Here is a 16,160-nt window from a genome sequence, read left to right as displayed (position 1 = left end):
CTACATTGTGGAACTCCACCTACTGTATTCAGTGTGATGTGTGAGTGCAGTGGATGCTGAACACTCAGAGCCTCTGAATGGAGCCACACTCACCCCGCATGACACAGTCCCATGGCCGTTTAGTCACAGTGTCCAAAACGTGGAGCAGCTCTTCCTGTGTTCTCACCAGCCCTCCATCTCTCATCCCTCCATCCCTCCATGCGAGCCACCTGCTGCTGGCTACCTGCTCATCATCATCAGCATGAGCTGTCAGTGGTCCGAACAACTCCCACACAAAGACAGCACACACCCATCTTTACACATGACCACATACAGTATACACACTAGCGTTTGAAAGAAAGCAAGACGGACACAAAGGACATAAAGCACGTTTGTGATAAATGTGAGATCCGTGAGTCATACACACATTTCAGTCACGTTGCTGGACAATGAACAAAGAACAAAATATCAAACAAAATCACGATGGAAATGCACGAACACACTCCCAAACTTACTCACTTTCCCAAATGCACTGACACATGCACAGAGCCGGCGAGAATAAATTAAAAACGTGTCAGACACGCTCTCATTCAAAGCCCTCCAAACTGAGCCAACAGCTACATCACAGCAGCGTGTACCGATGTGGCTTTTCAAGAGTTAAGTCTTTGTTGCGGTGAAGGACATTATGAATAAAAGTATGAGTGTGTCTTCGTATACAAAAGCTTTGGATAATGAAAGATTATGAAAACCGCAATTCTTGAAATTTCTCTGAGAATGTGTAGGTTATATCTCTGCAGTAAATGCACCAGCTAAATATTGTGTATTTGCTTTGAAGACATTGAAGCGTTTCAGAAATACAACATTACAAATAGAGAGAAAACTCATGGCTCAGTATTTCCACCTTGTATTAAAGGTGCAGTGTGTAGGATCTGGCGGCATCTAGTGGTGAAGTTGCAGATTGCAACCAACTGAAACTTCTACTGCGTGCCAAGTGTGTAGGAGAGCTACAACGGCTAATGTGAAAACGTGAATGACGCTCTCTAGAGCCAGTGTTTGGTTTGTCCATTCTGGGCTACTGTAGAAACATGGCAGCCGGCTCTGTGAAGCTCCGTATGTAGATATAAACAACGCTTCTTATTTTCAGGTGATTATACACTAAAGAAAACATACTTATATTCCATTTCTGCCAATAGACCCCCCTAAATGTTACACGCTGTTCCTTTAAGTACAGTCCTTGAGTAAATGCAAAAGTTACTTTCCACCTCCGAGTGTAGTGACTGTTTGTTTACAAGAAGCCAATACACAATATACTCAGGCGCTGTGAGTAATGAATTCACAATTACCACCGATACACATACTGTAGGTAGACAGCAACAGTATAAGAGCGGAGATTAGCAGCCGGCGGATGCCAAGACGTCGCCTACAAGCAGATTCTGCAGCAGACCAATAAAGCAGCCAGCAGCATATTGCCAAGCACACAAACAAAGCTGGAACAAAGCCGGAGCATCAGCTCACGATATTCCTCCTGGCTTGAAGTGGTGTTGGAGGCCGACAGCTGATATGAGGAACGAAAAGAGATGCTGAATAGCTGCGGCGGCGGCGGTAGCGGGGAGTGCGTCGCAAACACGATTATTCCCCCCACGAAGTCATCTTGAAGCGACTTTATTGTTGGCAGTGAAATACTACATGAGCAGTAGTAGAGTAGTAGTGTGAAAAAAAGCCCAAAACAGTTTAAATAGCCCGCTTTATTGCAAAGGGTGCGTTGGATATATATTACTGCAAGAAGAGTATGTCGTATAGCAACACCACCTATCTGAATGTGTATTCTTTTAATTGTCCTCCTTCTATGCTTTGTGCCTCCTGATGCTGTTTGTACTCCATGTTACCTTCATACTCTTTTAAAGAAACAGTGTGTAAGATTTATGGGGATCTATAGGCAGAAATGGAATATAATAAGTATGTTTTCAGTAGTGTATAATCACCTGAAGATCATAAGAATCATTGTGTTTTTGTTAGTTTTGAATGAGCCGTTTCTATCTACATACATAGGGAGCTTTTTCACGTTTTTGCGTCGCCACCGTAGCTCTCCTACACGCTCGGCAAACGGAAGAAGTTTCAGTTGGTTGCAATCTGCAACCTCACCGCTAGATGCCACCAGATCCTTCACACTGCACCTTTAAGTGAGGTACTTGAAGATGCTACTTTATATACTTGGGACAAAGTGTATTTGTTTTACTTCACTATATCTTTAACAGCTACATTCACTAGTCATTATTTATTTTAGATGCAAAAATGATATGATAAATGGTTGGGTGGGTAGGTGCTTTAAGTTATGTGGCTGATTATTACACCTGCTGAGGTTGGAGGTGTGCAAAGCTACAAATGTTGGGATGTACGTGAGGTCACCATGTAACAAGGATGATAAAGTTGTAACAGGAGAGCCCTGCAAGTCAAGAAAAATATATTTTGGATCTTGTTGCAGAAGATAATTATACTTGTGCGCACAAATAATGATCTTATCTTGTTTATTTATTTATTTATTTATTTTCTGATCTGAAACTGCAATGCTATCCACAGGTTTAGCTAAATTCAGGCACAAAAATGACTTGGTTAGGGTGAGGGAAAGATTGTGGTTTAGGTTAAAACTACTGTTTTGTTAATGGTAAAGGGGACTTTTGGAGTCATGGTTACAACAATAAACACTTGGTTAAGGTCAGGGAACGATCGTGGTCTTGGTTAAAGAAACCACCTTTGATTGTCTGTAAGAAACAGAAAGCAAAAAGTTGTCTCTTGTGTGATAGTTCAACATTTGATTGACGCATCCAACCACCCAAATCACCTCCATCTGTGGACTTTGTGGACGTATAACAATATCACACTAATCTCTTCCTCTTCTGACTGAGTCATCCATTGTTCTTGGGAGGAAAGCATCATATGTAGTCTCAATTGATCCATTTCAAGTGTATAAAGTGCTTACTGGATAGTACAGCCACCTCATAGTCTGAGTTGCTTAGCAGGGGAATGGCCACATAGTGGTTTGTGCTGCCAGCCCACACACTGTAGATTCCACTTAATGTCTGACATCCGGCTCTGTATCAAATGCAGTTTTGTGGAGAGTTTTATTGTCACTCCCCGACGTCCTCTAAGGCAGTACAACTTGAGCTTGTAAGGTTTTGCAACACAGACGTGCAGCCAGGAGGAGACACGCAGTAATCTTTGCCCCCTTTTCGATTGCAGCTCTGCAGACATGTGAAATTAGATAATCTCTGTGCATCATTAATGGCCTTTTATGCAGCGATCATGCTGGATGTAGGACAGCTGCCTTCCTAAAATAAATAAATAAATATATAAATAAAAAAAGCTCTGATTGACTTTGTTCAAAAGCCCGCCAACTCCTTTGATGTGGAGAGTGGCATTGAGCTGAGGCAGTCAAGAGAATCATCCAGTTCAAATTGAAAAGAACTTAATCTCCTCCTGTCTCGGTAATGTCATCAGACCCTTGAAGTGCTCACTTTGAAAGAGGTGGGAGGGAACATGTGAAGGAGAGGTTACTGAAGACATGTTGGTATGGCAAGCTGTTTTAACATTTAATAGCTAAGCTTGACTATCCGGAGTTAACATTAGAGCTATTCTAGATATCTATAAGGTCATTCTGACTATTCACAACGATAGTTAGAGATATCTGAAGTTCAGTTCTGACTATCCTAAATAACAGTTACAGATATCTCAAACGTCATTATGACTAGTCAGAGTTGTTGTGCACGATGTTGCTCATCAAGGCTTCCCATTGGCCCAACAAAGCATGTGAACAGTGTCAGCAGAAGCTTTTGTTAAGTTGGAAAGTTCGGTAAAGTTGGAAAGATATTCACAGATTCAAACTTCCCGCATCAATAACTCTGTTACGACGTCTCTTTCTAACTGTAGTGAGGTAGACAACGAGCTACAACCGCATTTTAATCACAACGAGTCTTTAGTCCTCCGAGCTGGACGCATAACATCGGTCTCTATGTTGCGGCCGGCTGTGAGACGAGTGGTTCAGAGACCAGTGAGGATCAGATAGTTAGAAAATGAAATAGAAAGAGCTCATCATCGAGGAACCTGTGGCCAACGAGAGCTTTGCTCGCTGGAGAGTTGTGGTAGAAATGTATTGTAGATTTATTGTCTCCAGACACACTGTATAAACCCGTACGGTCATAGTGTGTTTGAATAGCTTCCCCTCCCGTCCCAAAACCCCCTTCTGACGTAATTACAGATATCTGCAACGTCATTTCACCTTGTCACAACTCTAATTCTAGATATCTGTAATTACATTTTGACTATCCCTACCTCCAGTTAGAGAGATCTACAACGTCATTCTGACAAGTCATATTTCAATTTTAGATATCTAAAAAGGACAATGTAGATATCTACAATTCAATCAATCAACCTTATTTATATACTGTAGCACCTTTCAAACAAGTCAAATGCAATTCAAAGTGCTGTACAGACGATCGACAAAAATATAGAATGTTAAAAATGGATTTAGAGACTAATGCCCACCAAAACAACCAATATAAAAGTTCATTGAATAAGAAAGCAATAAAAGATGGGTATTTAAGATAATAAAAGATAAATCAAATACAAAGAAATAAAAATAACAATAAAATAAATCATGAAACGACACAAAATAGGCGGATTGTATTAAAATAATAACATTTTAATAAAATAAAATAGAATAAAAGAGATTTTATCGAGGGGAATTAAAGATATCTTGAACTGGAATTCTGACTAGTCAGAATTAAATTGTAGATATCTGAAACTGGAATTACGACTAATCATAATTGCAGATATCCTCAACTGAGTTGTGGATATCTGTAATGAGAAACCCCATACACATGAATGGCTAAAGTAGTTTGAATCGTACTAGTCAAAATGTAATTACGAATATCTAAAATAAGAGTTTTGCCTACGTAAAATAGAACCTGGGATATATTGAATCAGAGTTTTGACTAGTCAAAATGACGTTGCAGATATCTCTAATGAATATCCTGTCTAGCTATTAAATGTTAAAACGGCTTGCCATAATGTTGGCCTCTCTTGACACAAGTTGGCGTCACGATCTGTTTACTTCGTCGCTCAGCATTTTAGCTTCTGTTCCCTCCCAACCATTCAGCAGTCCAACAGAGCTCTGCGGTGTTTTGTTGATCCACCTATTATCAGGTAAGCTATTATGAACGCCTCAAGGTTTGCAGTCATTTTTCACAGGCTCATTCTTCACTCTTCTCTCTGAGCAACATTGCTCTCAAGGCTGCGAGCGTTGCATCATGTAGGAATGGGCGATAAGGTCTAATCTAATTCACACTCTGCGGCCTAACGCACACCTCTTAATGACTTGTGTGTAAACTAAAACAAACAGGGTCTCTCACAGGTTGCCATTATGTAATTCACATGCTGCCATAGGGAATGACCGCCCACAAACACCACATGGTACGCCATCAGCGCCCGGCCATAATGACTCAGTGTTTGTGTGTGTGTGTGTTTGCAACATGTGTATTTGTGTGTGCATGCTTTGCTGTGAAGGTTCTTATAGATAATTGCAAAAAGGGGAAATCAATTAAATAGCTGTAGCTCTCTGCGTTGCATTGAAGTGTTCAGAATGCAGTTAGTCCTCCAGTGAGCCATCTCTCCATACCTCAATTGTTGAGAGTAATATAAAATACACTCCGCTCTCACAAACAGGCCCCTTAGCACAACAATGGATATTATTAACTGTTGAGAGAGGAGATTTTTTTTTATATCTCTTTCTGTATTTTAATAACCGGCCAGTGTTTGGAGGACTATACGGAGAATGTGCTGCACGGCCCCGAGAGAACCGCTGGCCTCGTCTTTCAGCGTTGTGATCAGAAAAACATACAAACTCCCACTTTAAATTAAGCAAACTAAAAATCAATTAACCTCAAATGTAAGATCATTCCATCCCACGGGCCTTCACGCTGGACTGCTGCCAGACGATGCAGCGTACTGTATGCCTCATTTGAAGGCGATATTGTGTTTGAGTGGGTTGTTTATGTGTTTCTGGTGTGTCGTTATTACCTTACATGAATGTGCTGTGATTTGCTGTGTGGAGATTATTTATTACAGACTGATATAAATCTTAGATAAATGATAGTGGTGAAGCCAGCTGCCAGCTCCAGGACAGCTTGGATTTACTCTGTCGGAAACATTGAGCCTCAAAGCAACACAAATAACCATAACCCGACAACGCTGGTTCATTTGTTTGTCCATGTTATGCATCATAAGCAGGGCTGACGCGAATGTTTCGAAGCTTCGACCGTTGTCATGGTAATCGACCTCACTATTCAAATGCTTTTTTTATTTATTATTTTTTATATATATAGGTTTGTAATAATAATGTATAAATCCCCATATAGCCCATGAAATAAGGAATAATTCCACAAGCCATTATGAATTATTCATATTCAATATAAATTGTTATTAATTATTCTAAGACGGATATCGCTGTTTGTTGTTGTGTAGAGGTGTGTGTGTGCAGTAGTGCATCAGCGGCACTGAAACGGGGGATATGGAGACAGAAGAACATATCAGCCTGCTGTGCGGCAGAGCCTCAAATAACTTTCAATATTTCTCACCGAAGCTTCGAAGCCCAAAAAATGGTATTTGGAACAGCCCTAATTATAAGTGAGAAACCAATGGTCAGATTTGGACGGGACCTGACGCAATAGTGCGAATCACCACTGTTACAGTATTATTGCACATTTAAAAAAGAAGGCATATCAGTCCTGATGTTGACAGCGTCTTTAGTGAAGGACACTGAGCTCTGGCAAAAGCCTTTCATGTTTTTACGTAACCTGAAGGCCACCGCAGTTCTCTTACTCGCTTGTGAAACCGCAGTAACTTGAGCTGCAGAGTGCAAAACTGTGGTACCGCAAGTTGTCGTCTGACTTCCATTGCTCCTAAAGTAATGTTATTCAGAATAGATTAGAATAGAATAGAAAGCTTTATTGTCATCGTATTAAATACAACGGGATTCACAGTTGCCACTCCTGGTCAGCGCTTTAAAACAAATACTTGACAAGACTAAACGAGGCAGGTAAAACATATAACAGGTAAAACACACATAGCTATAAGGTAAATAAAACAGGAATAAAACAGGTAAAGTAGATGCAATAAATAAATATAAACAGAGGTATTACACTTGAGGTATATAAGGATATATTGCACAGTCAAATGTATTTCACAGTCAGTGTATTAATATTGCTCAGATGTATTGTTTGTTCAGTGTCTGTATGGCCCAGGGAAAGAAACTGTTTGCGAGTCTGGAGGTGCGGGCTTTCATTGACCTGTAGCGTCTGCCAGAGAGCAGCAGGTCAGACAGGTGAGGTGGGAGGAGTCCCTGAGAATAGTATAGTAGAATTCAGCTCATTAGACTGTTGTCAGGCTATGAAATAGCCGTTATCAGTCGCTATAAGCCCCATAGATGTTCAATAGGGGTCTACTACACCCACTAGTAGGTTGTATCATCTATTCACATGGTATATCATTGAAAGAAGGTATAAAAGAACACAACAGCGACCTCTAGTGACCGTAGTTAGGACAGGAGCAGAGGCAGAAGTCAGGCGCTGTAGTATAGACAGTTTGAAAGTACGTAAAAGGTGGAGGTCAGGGACGATGTATGGGACACAAAACACAGGAGACTGGAGTTCGGATCCTGAGTGAAACCAATAATGTGTAGTTGTCTTTGTGTTCATATTAATTTAACCCAAAAATGGTGTTTTCCCCTAAACTTAAAGAAGTTGTAGTTTTGTTGCCTAAACCTAAAGAAGTTGTAGTTTTATTGCCTAAACCTAAAGAAGTTGTAGTTTTGTTGCCTAAACCTAAAGAAGTTGTAGTTTTATTGCCTAAACCTAAAGAAGTTGTAGTTTTGTTGTCTAAACCTAAAGAAGTTGTAGTTTTGTTGCCTAAAACTAAAGAAGTTGTAGTTTTATTGCCTAAACCTAAAGAAGTTGTAGTTTTATTGCCTAAACCTAAAGAAGTTGTAGTTTTGTTGTCTAAACCTAAAGAAGTTGTAGTTTTGTTGCCTAAAACTAAAGAAGTTGTAGTTTTATTGCCTAAACCTAAAGAAGTTGTAGTTTTGTTGTCTAAACCTAAAGAAGCCTTTTTGTTTGTGTTCAAAACGTGACGTTTCATTCAGTTTTACATGTTAGAACGTGTTGCTTTTAAGTTTCACTTTCACTTTTACAACATAGTAGGCCCCTTATGACCCACATCTATGGTGCTTATAGCGACTGATAACACCTATTTAATGGCCTGATAACAGTTGAATCAGGGTGCGTTATTATTCTAAAGATGGCCTCTAAGTGAGGCGAACGGCGTTCAAATCAAACCTTTAATGGCACAGAATCACACCAAATTACTTGACTGCTCCATAACAACATTTCTATCCATCTGTCATTTGTCATTGTTGAAGAATATGTTGGAGAAAAGGGGCTTTTAATATAACTATGATGTGGTTTACACACATACCATAATGTGATATACATACAGTATCAGACATGAAGGTCACACATTATATAGATAATAAATTCAAGCCCTGATGCGCCTTTTATTTACACAGATACTGCAGATGTGAGTAAATGTAATAAAGATCAGTATGTCATGCATTATTAGTGAGTTCACGTCACAAGTTCATATTTTTAGAAGGCTGTAAGGAAAGGTATGGCTTCAGATTCAGTGTAATCCATGGGGAAATGTAAGTAATATAAAAGCAATAACCAACATTTATTGACAATGATACTGGAGTGTGTGTCCGTTCCTATTTAAAATTCACAGCCGAGTTCTGGGACGCACCCCAAATAACTGACCGCTCGGCGCGAGATCTCAAAAGGTCTGCTGCTGTCTCTTAATATCATAACTGCGGGTGCTGTCTGCCAACTGTGGCTGTCTTTGATTAGAAGCGGGCCACAGGAGGCAGAGCGCGCCGAGGTCCAGCTGCAGCAGGTCGCGGATCCAGAATGGGGGGGGGCCTGGCAGCGTCAACACTCAGGGGACACGGGAGATTGAGACGGGGCCTTCTGGATGTTTAAGGTTGCCAGATGTTGTCTGGAGCAGGCATAAAGCCGCCTGGCCCAGCAGGCGGCTAGCCTTTGTCATGGCATCCAGTGGGCTTCAGCTGCCTGAGGTTATGCGCTTTGGGTTTGCTCACCACAGGGCTGAATAACTTTAGGGAATGTTTATCCGTCTATTTACTGCTCAAACACACAGAGTGACCAGGCACGCATACTGATTCAGTCTCCTGCTGCTTATTCAAACCAGTGGGCTACTACTGGGTCTGAGAAGTGAAGCCAATGCTGAAGTGCCTTCAACTTGCATTCTCTCTAACAGCCAGCAGGGGGCGACTCCTCTGGTTGCTAGAAGAAGTTTATATAGAAGTCTATGAGAAAATGAGACTACTTCTCACTTGATTTATTACCTCAGTAAACATTGTAAACATGAGTTTATGGTCTCAATCACTAGTTTCAAGTCTTCTTCAATACAGCATGATGTTCATTTAGTAAATTATGGTCCTATTTAGAGTCAGATAGACCATAAAGCAGGGGATGCTTTAGGGCGGGGCTATCTTGTGACAGGTCGCTACCACGACATTGTCCAGTCTGGAAGTTGTCCGTGTTTTTGTCTTACAACTTTAACGCTTTTGTAGTGTGTTTTCAATTCATGAAAGTTAACTATAAGCTTTTTGTTCGCCTAAAAATTATTATTCAGCATTCGGTTGAACATTTGGTGCCTTCAAATGAAACTCGTGAGCTTGTGTTTACAACATGAGAAGTTGTGTACACGATATGCTTGGCATTCAAGTGGTTAAGTCGTGAAGAACACCGCTGCTAAGCAACGGTAATATTAACTTTGCTATCGGCGTCTAGAAGCCACAGAGGCTAACAATTTAGAACGCTAGCAAGTGGGTAACATAATGCAGGAAATGCAAAAGCATAATGACAGAGGAGAAAGATGAGGCCGTTGGGAAGATCAACATTTTCCTCAGACATATTTTAAAATTACGAAGAAAAACAATATATGACTTGAATTATAATAAATTAACTTATTATGTACTGAAAAATGAACTTCCATGGCCTCCACCATTTCTGACAACGTCAGCAACCACGTCACAACTCGTTAACTCTGAGCTTTCAGAAATTTTCCACCGACGAGGTCGTGAATACCACAAAAGGGAGGCGTTCATATGGACTCTTCTAGTAAACATGGTAAACACGACCCCATCTGAAGGCACCATTAGCTCCACCCTCTTGTGTCACTTCTGGTCGCAAAAAAAACAAGATGACGACGGACAAAATGCCGAACTCGAGGCTTCAAAACGGCAGTCAGTAAACCAATGGGTGACGTCACGATGACTACGTCAACTTCTTATAAACAGTCTATAGTCCAAACCCACAAAGTACTTTAAGTACACAACAAGTCGCACATTCAAGTACATCATCAGCGGAGTCTTGTGATTGGTTCGTTCGCTCCAAAGCGTCTTTCGGCAGACGGATGTGACCCTTTACGTGCTTGTCCTTCTAATGTTACTTCTTTCATTCACAACACAGCCGCACCAGCATTGTCCCTGAAATGTAATAAAGGTCTTGAGGTGGGAAATTGGCGCTACAGATTCCCCTGAATATTGCCTCCTGCTCACATTTACACATGACCCCATGCGGGAACATTTCAGGGATAGACTACATGTGTGAAAGGGACTCAAGACTATGACAACTATGTCAGACTTCTCTAGCTTTTTGCTCGATGATAAATTATGAACAAACATCTCTAGAGTCACAGGAGGCTGCAAGTGACACGTCATGTCAAACAGTCTGTGATCTTAGATCAGAGTTCTCACAGTAGAAGGTCAAGATCTTACCACAAAACATCATCGTGTTACCATGGCAACACTGTCAGATAGGTTTGCAGGAGTACAGATTTACAGCTGTAGAGTTCCCACAATACAACTTGTTTTCCAACAGCATTGTTCAGCAGTATTTGGACCATACTGTATACTGAGAGCTAAATCCGTGGAGGAATTATGTGTAGCTTTGTGTGATGTGAGCAGAATCCAGAGTCTTTGTTGTTTGTCATTGTTTTTTTACTCTGTCATCTCCTCTTCCACCTCCTCCCTTCTAGCATATCTGGAAGCCTACTATCTAGCATTTCAGAATAAGCCCAAAATAAGCAGGATGCGTTCAGTCACCTTAACAAACTTTTATTTTTACAAGATGTTTATCAAGGACTAAAAGTGCACAAGATGTAACAAAGACTGAACTTCAGTAAAGATAAAGAAGTAATGTGCTCAAACAACAGCACATTTTGTTCAATGGAAATATTTCACAAAACACACTATTCATTTGTTTTCTCTTCGCGCCTCTACCGAGCTGCTGAGGGCCACGGAAGAGTACGAACAACTACAGTCAGAAATACAATTTGGAACTGTGTGCAGTAATCCTCAACTGGTGCTTAAAACGTTTCTACAGACCATTTTATTAAGACACAAACAACAAGCATGTCTGTGTTCGTGCTGTGGATCTCTCATGCATATGTATGCGAGTGTAAGTCCATGCAGCTTTGCATACATACAGTGGCATAAACAGCAGTGCTTTCACCGCTGCGGGGATGAGTCCAGTGTTCCAGCAGCATATTGATTGTCTGAGATTCATGTAAACAGCACCTGTAGAGCTTTAGCAGACAAACTCAACTCAGGAAGATGGGTTGATGCATAACCTTGTAATGTTTTCAGATTTTAGATCAGTCCAGATTTGCCTCAGTGTACTTTATCATTCAAGCTGTGTTGTGCTTAATACTGTCTGTTGAAATGGTTACATGGGCAGTGCCAGAGTATATGGCTATTGGTAGTTATAGCCATTAGGGATGCACCAATCTGACATTTTCAGTTCCAGTACCGATAGAGATACCGGGGCTTTGGGTCAGCCCGATACCGAGTACCAATCTGATACCAGTCATCATTCTTTGATGTGTAAGGAAACGTCAGGCTTGACTTAAACATTGCTTTAAAAACTTTGTAAAACAAAATGTAACGAATAAATATGTATAGTATATAATGTATATGGTATTACACAAAAGAAATGGAAGGTGATCACTCAGAGACTGATGATCAACTAATCCAATATCTGGAACAAGCTCCCAGAAAACTGCAGGACCGCTCCAGCTCCGAGTTCTTTTAAATCAAAGCTTAAAACTTTCTTGTTTGCTGCTGCTTTTTACTAAACCAAATAATGATCTTATACTGCACTATAACTTTACTCTTGTGTGTTAGACTCTATTTTAGCTTCTATTCTATCTTTTATTTTTATCTTATTTTTATTTTGTAATCTTTTAAGACTGTTTTAATTATGTCTTAATGTTCTTTTGCACTTTGTCACAATGTTCTTGAATGTTTGTGTAAAACACTTTGAATTGCTCTGTTGCTGACAAATAAAGCTGCCTTGCCTAATCAAAAATAACAATATATTAATTAGCTAACAGCTAAAATCTGCCATTGAGAGTTATCATTTCAGCAAAATTGCGGGTCGCCAGTTAAAAATGTAAGGCTACTTTTGTCCACTTGTGTCTGATATCAAAGACCCATTGTATTAAAAAATGACTATGAATTTTAATGCTATTTTTTCCCCTATAGTTTTATTTAGAAAGTTCAATACCTACATAAACATGCACACACAAAACAAATCAGTAAATATGTTTCAGTGTGTGTGGAGGTGTCAGACTGATGGATTTGGATTGAAAAGGCGACATGTAGTTCTGATTTAACAGAGAAACCCACTCACTGGTGTGCACAGAGCAAGTTGCTGGTCTGCTTTGATGCATCCCTGCAGATGATTTCATTTCACTGATTAAATCCTGTGTTGAAGCATAAAGTTAACATTTCAGATGAGTGGAACTTGTGTGTGTTTTTTTGCTGGCTGAAAGTATGAATTTCATTGTGCTAACATTATTGATGGGGTAGATGTTCTGCACTGTGTGTTGGCCCTGCAGGCCTCTGTGTTCTTGGCAGCCTCTGTGGTAGATGTGTCTCTTTGTGGTGAATGACATCCTCATCTCATCAACTATCCAAACCTGAGAGACACTGTAGAGATGAGCTGGACACTAAAGAAACTGGAGTTTCTGCGGTTGTGTGTGTATGCTCTTCACCAATGTATGGTTGCATGTGTGAAAAAGAAGAGCTGTCACAAGCTTACCTTGCTACAAATAATTCATATGTCCTATTCAATCTTGTGAGGGGCTCAATGCATGGGTTGCAACCAACATAGGTCTCTATGACGATCATTTCAGTTCAAACTTTACAGCGTGCCTTTGATTATTTTTGAAGGAGTCTTGCATTTTGCCCCTTTTTGAGATCATATTCCACCAATGCAATGATCCCTTCACAGGATTGAATAAGCACAGTACACCTCCAAAGAGCACCTGTGTGTGATTACTAGAAAGACCCAGCAGGGTTCCTACTCAAATTATCTTCAATATTCCCTGCCATAATGTGGTTACAAGCTTGTTTATGTTTCATTACTAGTCACCAAAGATATTTAAGGTGAGAGGGCTCTTGTTTTTTTAATTTTGTTGTATTACTTTTGGAGATTAATGAGATTAAGTAGACCTACAGTACATCTTTTTAAGATCTTTTTTAAGATCTTTTTGTGTTTGTAAATCTAGAGGCCTCATTTGAATGTGACTGATGATCAGCTTCACTGGTAATTTGCTGCAGATTAGTCTCGTTAAATCATTTAATAAATTAGATTTTAAACAGTGAGTGCAGGCGAGTCATCCAGTCTTCACGGAGCATTTGAAATATAGTAAAGTGTTCACATTACATTTTTTAAATTCCACATTTATACTCGGATATCCAAGTGACTTAATGAGTAGTTCTCACTGCTGCAGAGTGCTCTAGTTATCCTTAGCGATGGCTCAATACCACTTTTTAATGTCCGATACCGGTTCATTTTGGCCATAATCGTGCAGCCTTATTAAAAGTTCTTAGCAGGGACAGCTAATTGAATACATTTAAATTGACTCTGAATGATTTTGTTCCAAACAAAGAAGCTTTCATGATGTACTGCCAAACAAAAGAGCAATACTTCTCTCCTCCATAGGAGATCCCATATTGCACCATCGCATCACACCAAGTGGCGATCATTAGCGTGATGCCCCTCTGAAAGTTGTCACGGCCACTTCTGTCCCCTCAAGGACTCTGTGTGTCCTCCACGCTGACTTCCTCCCTTCTTGTCGTCCCCCCGCTCCACTTTCTCCTCTCCCTTTTCATCCGTGAGCCACAGGCTTTCTCTGGCTCGGAGAGGATTTGGCAACACCCGGATTTAAGACAGCTGTGCTATGTGAGACAAATGGAGCGGAATATATCCCAGAAATCAGACGATAATGCCGTGACACAGATGTGCCTCCACTTGTTAATTTGTCTGAGCAGATAGCCACAAGCTGTGCAGAGATAGTGACCAATTAGTGAAAGAAGCTATCTGATATCAAGAGACATATAGTGGCGGGGTGAGGTTTTTTATTTCCTATTTTTAAATGATAACGGCATTATCACAAGGTCATCGATGGCTATGATTACATATTTAAGTGCCATTATGTGTCATCGTTTCACTTTGAGGAACAACCAGATTCTTCACATTCACGAGCAAATCCGTTTCAATTAATTTTAAGCAATTAAAATGCCATCCCACTCTCTTTTGAAAACTTTTAAGGCCTAATATTTTATATAAACTTTCGATGGGTTTCAAGGACCATTTGAACCTTGAAATCCTTTCATGAGCAAAATGTAATTTGCTTTCTGAAATTTGTCTCTCGCCGCTTTCACAATGGAGAATAACTGAGTAAAAGTATTTGTGCAAAGAATTCCTTCATGCACTTTGGACCGATTCCATTTAAAGTCAGACACAAAGTGTTTGCCACATTCATGAACACAATATAAGAATACCAATGATGAAGAGCAGCAGATCACAATGCCTCAGGCTGGCTGACTTTGAGTTTCATTCACAACATTAACTGCAGTCCTATGTTGAAGCTGACATTCCTTTTCGAGGGAAAATTTAGAGTCACTTGTTGCATTTTTGAACCACAACGTCATTTTTTGATCATAATTTTCGTTCCTAGCTATATTCATAGTTTTCATGTGACATCACAGCCCTATAGGAACAAAACAAAGCTGCCTTCCACTGCCCCCCAACGACCGAGTGAATAGATAGATGTACAAACCAAAGAGGAGACAAGCCCGGGCTGTGTTTCTGCAGAATCCCGTCTGAGAGAGGAGGAGATTGTGGACTCTGGGCACATGGAGGAGATATCCACCTTGTGACCAGGTTGATCTGCCGGGGTTATACACTGACAGCGTGTCTGAGATGTACTGTGGAGTTCAGACCAGCAAGTGCTTTGTGAACCAAAAGAAGGATTTAAAATGTATTCTGAAAGCAACAGGTAACCGATGAGGGTTTACAAGTCAAATCGCACCGAGTCCTCCTTCTCCACAGCAACCCGGGCTGCCAACGGTGGGTCATTTAAACTGTGGGAATAGTTAACCTGAAAATGGAACTTGTTTGCCTGAAATAGAAAATGTAGGTCTATTTAAAAAATAAATAAAATCAACAGGGATTTGGACAATTATTCTAATTTGTTAACGTGCAAAGCATACAATTAAATATGCTCTCCTCAAAGCCACCAGACTCCATTGACAGAAACAGTAATTTTACCTCGCTGATCATCGTAAAACACACTTAGTTCAATAGTTTAGTTTATTAGGATCCCCATTAGCTGACGCCACGACGCCAGCTAGTCTTCCCGGGGTCTGACACAGAAATCACAAACAATTATATACATATACATTCAAACATCTCATACCTTATATAAAAACCATGCCAGCAAATTCCATGCAGTGAGGTAGACATATTTCAAACCTGAAGACACCACAAACAAACAAATAAATAAAATATTAGCACGCCAGAAGAATCCTAAACTGTTTGTTCACGCAGTTAATTGTATTAGATACTCTTTTAATCCTTTCTTGACAGTGGCTGTGGTATTAAAGGGACTGTTTGTAACTTTTTAAGCTTATAAATGTACCGGGTCGAGACACATACGCGCTCGCATATGCACGTTCGCGTGTGGCCGCTGCCTCTCCTCCT

This window comes from Sebastes umbrosus, chromosome 14 (genome assembly GCF_015220745.1).
Source record: "Sebastes umbrosus isolate fSebUmb1 chromosome 14, fSebUmb1.pri, whole genome shotgun sequence".
Lineage (NCBI taxonomy): Eukaryota > Metazoa > Chordata > Actinopteri > Perciformes > Sebastidae > Sebastes > Sebastes umbrosus.
Note: the sequence above shows the minus strand (reverse complement) of the source record.